This window comes from Notolepis coatsorum, assembly GCF_963971535.1.
Source record: "Notolepis coatsorum genome assembly, chromosome: 3".
Classification (NCBI taxonomy): domain Eukaryota; kingdom Metazoa; phylum Chordata; class Actinopteri; order Aulopiformes; family Paralepididae; genus Notolepis; species Notolepis coatsorum.
In genome coordinates this window covers 107,740,338-107,752,676 of record NC_140167.1, presented here as the reverse complement: position 1 = coordinate 107,752,676, position 12,339 = coordinate 107,740,338, and the positions used below count along the sequence as shown (strand labels likewise).

The window sequence follows — 12,339 nt, the reverse complement described above, 5'->3', positions numbered from 1 at the left end:
ACTGATGAAGGCCTTGAAGGCTGAAACATGTAGACTATTAGGTGTTTATAGACTGATGAAGGCCGAAACATGTAGACTATTAGGTGTTTATAGACTGATGAAGGCCTTGAAGGCTGAAACATGTAGACTATTAGGTGTTTATAGACTGATGACGGCCTGGAGGCCGAAACATCTTGACTATTAGGCGTTTGTAGACTGATGACTATAATTATATAAACTATAAACTAGCTATTAAACAAAGGCTTTTCAACTTTTTTTCCTAAAGAAAAACAGTTGCCATGACATTGTTATACTGTACATATAGGGGATACGAGTCAAGAATTATACATGAACTGGATATTGCTCCTAGGGTAGTCTAGTCAATATTATGTGCGAACGTGAGGCAAGTCTCTCTCAGTGCCGGACACCGAAGGACTTAGGACTTGAACCTGCGATGGCATCAAGGTGTGAAATCTGAAGCTGCTTGCTAGACCCTAGAGAATGAATTGGCAAAGATGGCAACTGTGAGATCACCCAGAGTGTGGAAGGACCGAAAGGGTATTATCCTGTGGTATAACTGTAATCTTATATGGGACACATAACCTTAACTTAATCACTATTTTGTCCCCACGAAGATCAAACGAATATAACAATTAAATGACATTTGTCGAGTTAATATTGGTTCCCCATTGTGAGGCGAGGTTGGATAACGTGTCAGGGTAATAGCCTGCGTGCCTCCATTTCACTTTGCAGTCCGGTAGCCTTCCAGCAAGGCTAAGATTGAAACTTATGTACTGTGACATTCTCAGGATCAGTTGTGCTCAGTGGTTTCCCCTCTCTCTGCTTGATTGTGTGGAGCTCCACTGCAGCAATGGTTAGACTAGTAATACCCGCTTATCTCAACTGTAAATGGAATAGAGTGGCTTTTCATCATAAAACTACATTGAAAGTGATCATGCTTTAAATGTGCGCTTAAGCGGCTGATAACATCCGTAATTAAGGTGCTAAATTAAATGTTCATCCCTTGCGGGGCTAGTCTTGAGACCACTGAAGGTAACAGTACGATCCTAATCTCTAACGTCTTAGGACTCGTCTCTTAAGGTTTTCTCTAATTTCAGGGTGTGAGATTTCAATTTTATCATCCATCAATCCAATATGAAACAGGCAAAATACGGCATACCTCTCTCTGGGAAAATAGTCCCCTGTGTACAGGTTTTGTCATGTCTGTTGACCAATTGAATTAAATGGAAGTTGTTTTCAAAACGTAGCTGTACAAACCATCAAACTACATTTGTATATTGTTTTGCTGTGCCACAACAGATACGTTTTGACATTATACAGTGCAGGACATATCCACTTGAAATAAGATAAAAAAAAAATAAAAATTTTGCGTTTTGCTTTTTTGTTTATTTCCTCCCTGTAACCGTTCACAGGTGTGACAGTGTTTGGGTGCTGTCAGACCCCCGTCGCCTCCAGCCCTGTTCCGGGGCATCAGATTGCATGTGGCCAGTGGTCTCGACGTGTCAGCGGGGCCATTAACAGGAGCGATGACTCATCGTGTTGTCGAGGGCCGTGCGGTTCGGGTGTGCTGCTGCATCAGACACCCACGGTGTGGTTCCCAGAACCCTCTGCCAGTCACCGTGACCGGGCCCGGTTGGCTGGCGGCTCTGCCAGGGGGAGGCTTAGAGGCCTTAGGTGTTGAAGGGAAAGCCCGTGGGAGCATGGGGCGATACGAGCCGCGGCGGCCGAGTGGTGAATTCTCACCTGCTACCAGAGTGAGAATTAGCGCTCTGACCTCTTTCCCTTTGCGCCGCTGCGAGTCACACCCACCTCTCTGCCACAAGCCGCTGTGTTAATGGCGGGAGATGATCCCACACAATTACACTTGGCTGAGTTTCTCACATCCCGGGGACTCAGGAAAACAGGACTCACAACCCCAGCGGTAGCCCACTAAACAGCAGTGGAACTATTGACTCAACTGCTGTTGAATCCCCACAGTGTGTCCCGCTGTATGGCGGTAATGATACCTGCACAATTACAACTGGCTGACTGAAGAGACGAGAGAGGCCGCCTGTCCCAGTGGTAGTACGTCCCACTGGGCATCGAGAGGAGCTGTTGACTGGTGTCGGGGTCCCTACGGTACACTGTACAATGTGTACTGTGGCGGTCTGACACAATAACAGCCACAGAGTTCCTCATGAATACACTATGACACTATCCCAATGAATATAGTGGAAAGAGGGTTATTGAAGCAGTTTTATTAGGATTATGGAGATGTCATTTACAGATATGCTGCTTATTCTATTCTCAAACCCTTCAAATCTGTACACCATTCTGCCCTCAGGTTTATCACCGGGGATAGTTACGGAACTCATCACTGTGTCCTTTTATCCCATTTACACCTAAAACGCCTGCTAATAATGCATTATATAGCCTGCATATACACACAAAATGTGTTTCCCGGTTTCAGTGGGTTATAACAAGGTTGGGTGGTCCTCCCTAGCGGAGAGACATCATTTTCACTGGCATCTATTTATATCAGGCCATTATTGGTGATCTTCCATCGTAAAACACTGTTAAACTGCTCCAGTGGATTTGTACCATACTGGTTCCAGTGATTGGCTTGTACTTCATCTAAAGTTACCACTGCACTTTGGGAAGTCTGCTTTTAGCTTCTCTGCCCCCAACACATCCAACAATCCACTTTACGATCCACTCTGAAACTCAACACACTCACTGGTTTAGACCTTTAATCTCCAATAAATTATTATACTCTTTTTCATTGTTTTTATTTTATTTGAATTATTTGAATTATATTGTTTTTAATAGTTGTTATTACTCTTCTCGTTGTTGCACTTTTTATATTGTGTTTTCTCGACATGATTGTAAACGAGAGCTTTCTCGACATGATCCATGGAGATGAAGTAAAGATTGAATGAATGAATGAATGTGTAGAAGTAGTAAGAAACAACCAGAGTGGTACCTCACACAGCGTCTCTATAGGGAGGTGTAGTGGTTACGTCATTGTTGTTTCCGGCCGGTCCACCTCGCATGAAATTGCAATGTATTTCCAATAGACACAATAGCCGATAATACATTTTCCCAATGATAAATCCCTATATGGGTGGACCGCACGGGAAACAAAAAAAAGTTACGTCAGACTACACCTCCCTATTGGTGTGTTAACTTCCTGCTATTGAGATTGTCATTGTGTATCCTACTATAGAGCAGGGCAATTGGATCCAATAAATATCACAATAATCGCTATTATATTATATTATTATGTACGCAAAGATCACACGCTAAATAATCCAATCGATTCAATCAAATGCCAATTGGAATATTTCAACTCTCATTTTTGAAAAGAATATTAGTCATGTGCTCGTCACCATTAACTTAGAAAAGAGAATTACATTTCACAATAATTACAATATCACAATAACATAACGATATCGATCCCACTGAAAGAAAAGATACAGTAATAATGAATTATTACCCGGTGCTACCTTACTGTATGGCTGTGATACTCCTGCAAAATGACAGGGTTTCTCACAGAGTAGACTGGCTCACCGCTCTACAGTGGCAGTGTTTCTCACAGAGTAGACTGGCTCACCGCTCTACAGTGGCAGTGTTTCTCACAGAGTAGACTGGCTCACCGCTCTACAGTGGCAGTGTTTCTCACAGAGTAGACTGGCTCACCGCTCTACAGTGGCAGTGTTTCTCACAGAGTAGACTGGCTCACCGCTCTACAGTGGCAGTGTTTCTCACAGAGTAGACTGGCTCACCGCTCTACAGTGGCAGTGTTTCTCACAGAGTAGACTGGCTCACCGCTCTACAGTGGTAGCCCACACAGCAGCGGTTGTGCGACTCAGGTGTTGTTGAGTTGCACCTCACTCTTAATGTCATGTTCTCACCACACACTGTAGAGAACACACTGTGTTTATAACATGGATGCTAGGCTAAAGGGTTTTATTATGACGTCCTTGAATCTGTTGAACATGTTTAAAGGGGACATGCATTGCTATTCCTTTCACTATTTGGGCAACTTTACACAATTCCTGTGGGTCTATGGAACACATCTGTAAATATATATTTTTTTAAATTCATTGTTTTGTATTTATAATCAAGTATTCTAAAGCAGCATTTTTCCACCTCAAGATTTTAAGCTGTTTCAAGCGCTTTGAGTGACAGTCAGCCAGACCGAGCCAGACTGGCAGACCGAGAGAGATATAGAGAGATAGAGGAGGGAGATACTAATGAATTTCGTCACGGGGGGGGGGGGGGGGGGGGGGGGGCATAATCCCACGGGGCAATGCATTGGTAACTTGTTTAAAATGACAATATATACCCCTGTGAATATTATTGCATGGATCAGAATACGGGCGCGCGCGTGGGAGCGTGCACAAAGATATTCTGACAGTGATATGCGAGTGCTCCCGACTGCGGGGGAGAAGTTCCATCCCTGCGCGCGCACACACATTTACACACACAGGTTGTGTGTAAATGCTCTGTCCCTTTCTCTATCTCTCTCTCCCTCTCTATCTCCCTCTCTATCTCTCTCTCCCTCTCTCTCGCTCGCTCGTTCTCTGCTGTCTCTGTCGGCACCCGCGCACGTCAACCAGTTTGAGGAAGTAATTCCACTCGCTCTGTTGTTGAGCGAATTGTTGATTGTGGGCGGTGACTACAACCAGCGCCTTACTCACGTCAGCAAAACAGTCAAATCAGAATGGCTTAGTTGAGTGAGGGAGGATCTCGTGAACTCGAGACTAGACTGATGAGTCAAAATGAGAATTAGAGACACAGACCCCATTGATATAAACCCCCATTGCTAGGAAACAATGCTAAACACTGGAAAAGGCCATTTATAAGAGACAGGACTAGTCTAAATCTCAACTACTGTAAAATGTCCCCAGGACCTGTTTCCTCCCTTGTACTGAGCATGCCATTTTTTGGTAGGTGTAGCATAAATGTTTTTTTTATTAATTATTCCCCTCCCTGCTTGGCTACCTCACACCCAGGAGTAAAACACCTTTACAAACTGGGCAGTACATTAGGTAGGAAGTGTTTGTGGCTCCTGTAATCTTTTTCCTAAATTATCCTAAATAACATTTCAGACTACCAAATCTAGGAAAATCCCATTTTCCATAATATGTCCGATTTAAATACCCAGAAAAAGTCTATTATGACAAGTGATGATCCTATGCAATAATGCCTGCCATATGTTTGGCAGGCAAAGTAATCCAAAATCGTTGAGAGACTCCAGTTTTTCATTACCAGATCCCCTCTTGTCCCGGTAGTCCTGGGTCGGCCCTGGCTCGCGCTGCATGAGCCCCACATCGCCTGGTCCTCCGGCACCATCAGGGGGTGGAGCCCCTCCTGTCATGCCCAGTGTCTTCAGGTGCCGTCCAGTCCTTCGCCCCGGGGTTCCCCTTGTGTCCCTGTTTCCAGCCCCCTCACCGGGTCCCTGTCCCCGTCTCCAGCCTCCCTCACCGGTCCTCTGTCCCCGTCTCCGGTCCCCCTCTCCGGGCCTCTGTCTCTGTCCCCCTCTCCAGTGCCCCTGATCGCCGGCTTCCTTTGGTCCCATCCGGGCAGGCCGGGGCCGTGTGGGTCGCCGGGTGGCTCCCGTGGAGGGGGGGGTACTGTGAGGATTGGTTCATTCCCCGCCACACGCTTGTTAAGGTACTGTGATGATTTGTCCATTCCCCGCCACACGCTTCAGGAGCGATTATCAATTCCATCACGCACCTGTTGTAGTTTGTAATTAGCGCTCCAGAGGCTTCATATACTCGGACCTTCTTTCAATCGTTGTCGGGTCGTTTTGAATACTACTGCTTCTGCCTGCTTTCCCCCCGTTGTTGTGCCTCATCTACTTTCCCTCCAGGACATCTTTGGATTGCCGCTGGTGAATATCTTGATCCTCCGTTTGGAGCTGCGCCTTGTTGCCCGCTTTACGCGTTTGCGCTTTGGTGAGTTTTGGAACCAAACCCTTTTTGGATTATCTGTTTTTGTGTGTTTGGATAACACTGAAGAGTATCGTTTTTGTTTGCGCTGGTCTCAGCTAAATTGTGTGTTTTGGATAACACTGAAGAGTATCGTTTTTGTTTGCACTGGACTCAGCTAAATTGTGTGTTTTGGATAACACTGAAGAGTATCGTTTTTGTTTGCACTGGACTCAGCTAAATTGTGTGTTTAGGATAAACACTGAAGAAGTACCGTTTTGTTTTGTTCTGGACTCAGCTAAGGGAGGACTGAACTGCACTGCCTCTGTGTACTGTTGGACTGTTGTTGATCTCTCTCTCTCTCTCCGTTTCCACTCCGAGTTGGAGCTGGGAGTATCTGCAGAGCCGCAACGGCGTCAACGCCGATTCCCCACCTCTAACACCGAGAGGATCTGCAGAGCCGCAGATAACTCTGCCGAAGGCAGTCTCCTTTTTTGTTGTTCAGAACTGTTACTTGACTCTTTTTGATTCTGTAAATAAATACGCCCTAGTGTTTGGCTAACTCTGAACTACCTGTCTGTGCCGTGCTGTTGAGGTCGGTTTCAAACCCTAACAAAAACATCTCCTTTAAAACATCAACTGCTCTGGGCACTTACTGCCATTTTGCATCTTCACAATAAGTTCTGGGAAGCTCAGAGTTCTCAGATATTAGAACTCTTGATAGTTCTATTACAGCCAATACATTCATCATCGGATATTTAACTACAAGTTTGAACAGATAATTACTTGTTATTCATCAGTATGAAATTATACATATCATTTGGTATATCCAAGAATTGTATGCTACCCAGAACCTTTATTGTGAAGAGACTAACTGGCAGGACCGAGAATTACATCCATAGAGATTGATTCAGCCTTTATTTAGTCTTGAAAAGCATTGAGAGTTCAACTCTCATTTCAGATGATGTTGAGAAATACAGTACACAATAAATACAAAAAAACAAGAAAGTCAATCAGTAAAACAATTAAAAACAACTACAGACTGGGGTGAAATGGTTGGTCATTAAATATTTAAACGGATTAAAAGGATACTAATGTATTGAGTTTTTAAATACATTGCAAGACATTCTACGTCCGGGGCACAGAGGCTAAAAGTAGATTTCCCAAGTTCAGTGTAAGGTTGAGGTGTAAGCCAATAATTGGAGCGAGTATGTTAAGGTCCAGAGGACCAAGTGATATAAGGGGGAAGATCTCCACCAATGGCTTCATATAGAAATAGATGCCAGAGAGGACCACCAAACCTTATTGTACAGGATACAATGGTGAGTCCTGTAACTATCACCTGTGATAAATCTGAGTGCTGAGTGATATACAGAATCCAAGGGCTTATGAACAGAAGCATGTCTACAAATCATATCTCCATAATCCAAGGTAGATAGAAAAACTGCTTCACTTTGCTTAATTTTTTTAACCAGGAAGCTGGTTATGTTCCTGTACAAAACCCCAATTTGTTTGTTTACTAACAATATTGTCTATATGGTATTTAAATGTAAATGTATCATCAAGCCAGATGCCAAGATATTTGTACTATGTAACGTTAACTCTCAATGTCAGACCCATTCACAGTGGATATATACAGTTTATTGTAAACAATATGTCTAGCCCTAGAGAACAATTAGTTGCATTAAGTACAGGCTTAAGACCAATAAGCGCATCAGAGCATTAAATGAGAGTTGCAGGTTCTCAATGGCTCGTTGTCCAGTCAGCAATATAATAGACAATAGTGTTATCTGCAAGTCTCCCAGACAAATAGCCCTGAAACCAACCACAAGCATTTGCATCAAAACCAATTTTGTATAATCTAGGTAAAAGAGAATGGTCAACTTACATTTACATTTAGTCATTTAGCTGATGCATTTATCCAAAGCGACTTACACGTTCTGTATGACAAATCAGCAGGAAGGGTACAACTCTTTCAAATGCTTTTGACAGATCTACAAATAGGGTAACACAATTCTTTATTTTGACTAGGGCGGATGCTATATCATTCACAACTAAAGTAGTGGCTAATATATTTAGCTCTAAAACCAGACTGGTGAGGTCTTAATACAGTGCTTTGAGAGAAATGCTTTGACTTGGTTATTTACCAATGATTCCAGGATTTTGGCTAGACAGGACAGTTTGGAGATTGGTCTATAGTTATTTAGGCTACTTCTATCTCCACCTTTATGTAATAGAGATACATGAGCTGTTTCCTAGGTACTAGGAACTATACTTGACTAAGAAATAATACATGTGTGTTATTTGCTCTGTAATTAATGGAGCAGCAAGCTTGAGGAAGGATCCAAGTTTATCCTCTCCTGTCAATTTCCTGGTATCGATGGATTGCAATGTTTCAAAAACAGCACTAGTAGCGACAGACTGGAAGAAAAACGGAGGCATGCCTCACATGATCATCATTATGTACAATTATTAAACAAATGACCAGCATCAGCACATTGTTTATTAAAGGCTAAACAGATCACCTTCTGTTGAGATATTAAGCAATAATAAAATTTGACATGTGTAGGTAAATAAATGGTAGCCTTGTTCATTGCCTTCCAAAATTGTGTGGGATCTGAATAAGACCTAGTGACTAAGTCCAAATAATAATTTGATTTGGCATTCCTCAGAGGATATGCATTTAAGCATTACATCACGCGCAGGAGTGGTTTGTGAAAAATAAACCATGCCTAGGGGTGGTCGTTAGACCCCCCTAGGCATGGTTTATTTTTCACAAACCACGACTGCAAGTGGTGTAATGCTTTTATACAACTGCCACATTCATCCAACCTTATTGCTATACAATAAACACACATTAATCGAAGATTTATTGAAAAAACCATCCGCCAGAAAAAGTAGTTCCCACAACACCAAAAAAGGGAAGTTGCCTCCATGTGGAAGCAGATCCGAAGTGCATCCAACGGTTCTCAGTAAGACATCCAGCAAACTAACACATCCAACTGTCTTTCACCTAGACATCCAACAAACTAACACATCCAACTGTCTTTCAACTAAGACATCCAACCAACTAACACATCCAACTTTTCTTTAGTTTTTAACCTACTTTCTATAGAACTTCATTCTTAGATGCTTCTATAGAAAGTAGGTAAAACAAATAAAAAAAAAGTTTTCTTTGCCCTATAGGAAAAAATACGTTTATTATTTTTTTTTAAACCTACTTTCTATAGAAGCAGCTGGGAGGTGCGCTGTTTTAAGTGAGCGTGGGTTATTGAATTGATTGATTGCTAATTTTATTACTGTCCGCCTTGTTTCCAACTGGTTAAGTTTAGGCCCTCTTTTGAAGTTGGTTAAGGTTAGAGTTTGGAACCAGGGCTGGTGGTCCATCGCCCTGCTCTAAAGACAAACTCTAACCTTAACCAACTTCGAAAGAGGGCCTAAACTTAACCAGTTGGAAACCAGGCGGACAGTAATAAAATTAGCAATCAATCAATCAATCAATTCAATAGGCCATGCTCACTTAAAACAGCGCACCTCCCAGCTGCTTGAAAGTAGATAAAAAAAATTAATCAATCAATCCGCGGGATTTTTATTTTGTTCCACAATGACTCATGACCCATCAATTACATCATCCAACATTGTTTAAGCAACTAAGACATTCGCCGTGACAGAATCGTTTTCCATTTAGTCGTTATGACGCTATCAGCGTCATAACGCACTTTGGGTGTCTAGAAAAGCACTATATGAATGCTATGATCATTCATTTATTCATTCATAAAACCTAACCTTAAAATAGCTCCCTTATTTGTGGGGACCGACCAGTGTCCCTACAACAACAACAACAATTTGGACACAATCGTAGGAAAACAAGCTGCCACACAAACAGACACACGCATGCACGCACACATGCACACGCACACACGCAAACCTTTAGCAGAACAGAGCAGGTGTAGGTTCCATCCACACCAATGGGAGATATAGGTATTTTTCACAACCTGCTCCTTTATGGTTGCACAATGAATGTTGTGTTTAAGCAATCATGTGCACGTTAGCCAGCATTTAATCTCCGATATTGTTCTTTTGCTAGGTGGTAAGCTAATGCAGGGCTCCATATAATAGCACTATAGCCTCAATGCTAATGAGCAGTTACTCAGAAGTGTAATTAGTTACTGATTAATTACTTTACTGATTACTTTGATTACTTTGTATCAATGTTTTTTTATTTTTATTTTTTTTTACGTTACCAGTCTACATACCAGCCACACAGCTTATAATGCACCATCACTGTCATCATCGTACTCGTTAATATCTTTGGCCACCAGCAGGTTTTTCTTAGGGACACGTCCATTTTGTGGTAGTTAGACAAAGGCAGAGGAGATAAGGAACTATTGCACAGGAACTTAGGAGACGGGAACCTTTCCATTTTCATCCCATTCGCACAGCTTTGCGTTGCATCATCATTCCTTGTATCCAGTATCTTTGGCCTGTACTGAGTCTCCTCACCAGCAGGTTTCTTTAGCGACACGTCCATTCTGTGGAGGTTAGACAATGGCAGAGCGCAGGAATGCTAATAAACCATTGAGGAAAGCTCCGGTCATTAGCATAAAGGCTAAAGGTGGCAGTGGCCCATGGCTCGCCCACACACAGTTTCCTCAAGAGCCGGGAGTTCATGACATCACACACAATGGGAAAAATGCCAAGTGGGCATCACTAGGCCATTGCCTGGCCCCTGGTTCATCGTCCTTATTCTGGGCTGATGGCCCAAACGCACAGTGGAGGACAGGTTCCATGATCTCGCAGAACAAAAGTTCTATTAAGAGGCTTCTAGGAAACATTTAGGCATTGTCCTGGGTTTTGTAAACCTAACAAATCCCTTACAAAAGACCTCTTAATAGCAGCCCTTTCCTTAATAGAGAGTGTGTGGCATTTGGGGTGCATATTCAATGTTTTTTTATATGATATTATCCATAGAAACATATGCTGTGTGTTGCCAAGTCAACCATTGTTCTGCCGACTCGTGATGCAAGTCGTAGAAGGATGGAATTCATTAGGAGCTTGTAAAACCTAAACCTTTTGAGGAATTGAGTCACAATCCTATGCAGATCTGCTTCTACATCTGTACAATACGTCTGCCCCAAGCACCTTATAACTGTAACAAGTTACTGACCAAATTTGTTTGAAAGAAAGATTTTTGCGGCAATAACTTTCAATTGCATGTATACATAGTACACTGTACAGTCACAAATCACCAGATATTAAGATTTCCTGAACATTAATGAGTTATGTTGTGATATACAGTAGTTATCAGAAAAGTAACCCGCGTCTTTCTGTGGAAGGAAACTATACCTTTATGGCTGCGTTTGTCATCGTTTCCATGGATACGTGTAACCAAACATGATAGTGGCACAGATGCCGTGAGGTCAAATTATTTCACATTTTAAATGGATTTTCAGTTTGTATTTCTGAAGTAGACTCAAAAAGACAAGGGGAACAATTAATATTTGGCAACAGTGGCTCAGGAGGTACAGCGGTCGTTTGGTAATCTGAAGGTTCCTGGTTTGATTCCGGCTCCTCCCAGCAGTGTGTCGAAGTGTCCTTGAGCAAGACACTTAACCCCTAACTGCTCCTGACGAGGTTTGCATGTATGCCTCCACCGCGAGTGAATGGGTGAATGTGTTTGAAAGCGTTTTGGATAAAAGCTATATACAAATGCAGTCCATTTACCATTTCATATGATTTAGTCAATATATTAAGGGAACATACTACGAGTTCGTTGACTTCCTCTTGGGCCAGAGATGTTTCACAGTGTAATAGAGATTGTTTGTACTTGTGAAATGTTCAGTTGATCCGTTAACACTTTCAGCGCCAGCCATTTTATCCATCCTTGTAGTCAATGGGCCACGCTTTAAAAGATAGGGATTTTCACTGTGCGTCACCATGTTTGCAGGGCTATATCTATATTCTATATTATAGCTATGGAGACAATAATATGGCTCATTTGACAGTAACTATCCCTCGTCCAACATGAAAAAAATAGTTAATTCTTTCATGTATACGTTCACGTGTTATCCCGTGGTGAATATTGTATAGTTTCAGAGTGATCCTGGCTAATTCCTGGAAACTGCGTTATGGAGCGATATGTGAATTTTACTAAAGGCGTTCGCGTTGCTCGCCTGGACACGTTACTATTTCCAAATCAAAGTTATATACGGTAATAGGTATTATGTTTCATCATGAATGCATCAAAGGGGGGGGGGGGTCATTTTTTGATGCTCTGATCGTCAGCAATGGATTTTCTTTTATACTACATACTACGCTGATCGTTGCAATCAATGTGAAATCATTGTTGGATCAAGTAGTGTTGATGTCATATAGTCCTTACCTTTACTAGGAGGTATCCGAAAAAGAATATTCCAATTGT

At 42.3% G+C, this 12,339-nt stretch overlaps 1 pseudogene across 1 annotated transcript in view; it reads left to right on the top strand.

Moving 5' to 3' along the window:
- LOC311225946 (ATP-binding cassette sub-family C member 4-like) overlaps positions 1–12,339 on the top strand; it is a 156,913-nt pseudogene that overhangs the window by 85,100 nt on the left and 59,474 nt on the right. The window lies entirely within an intron of this gene.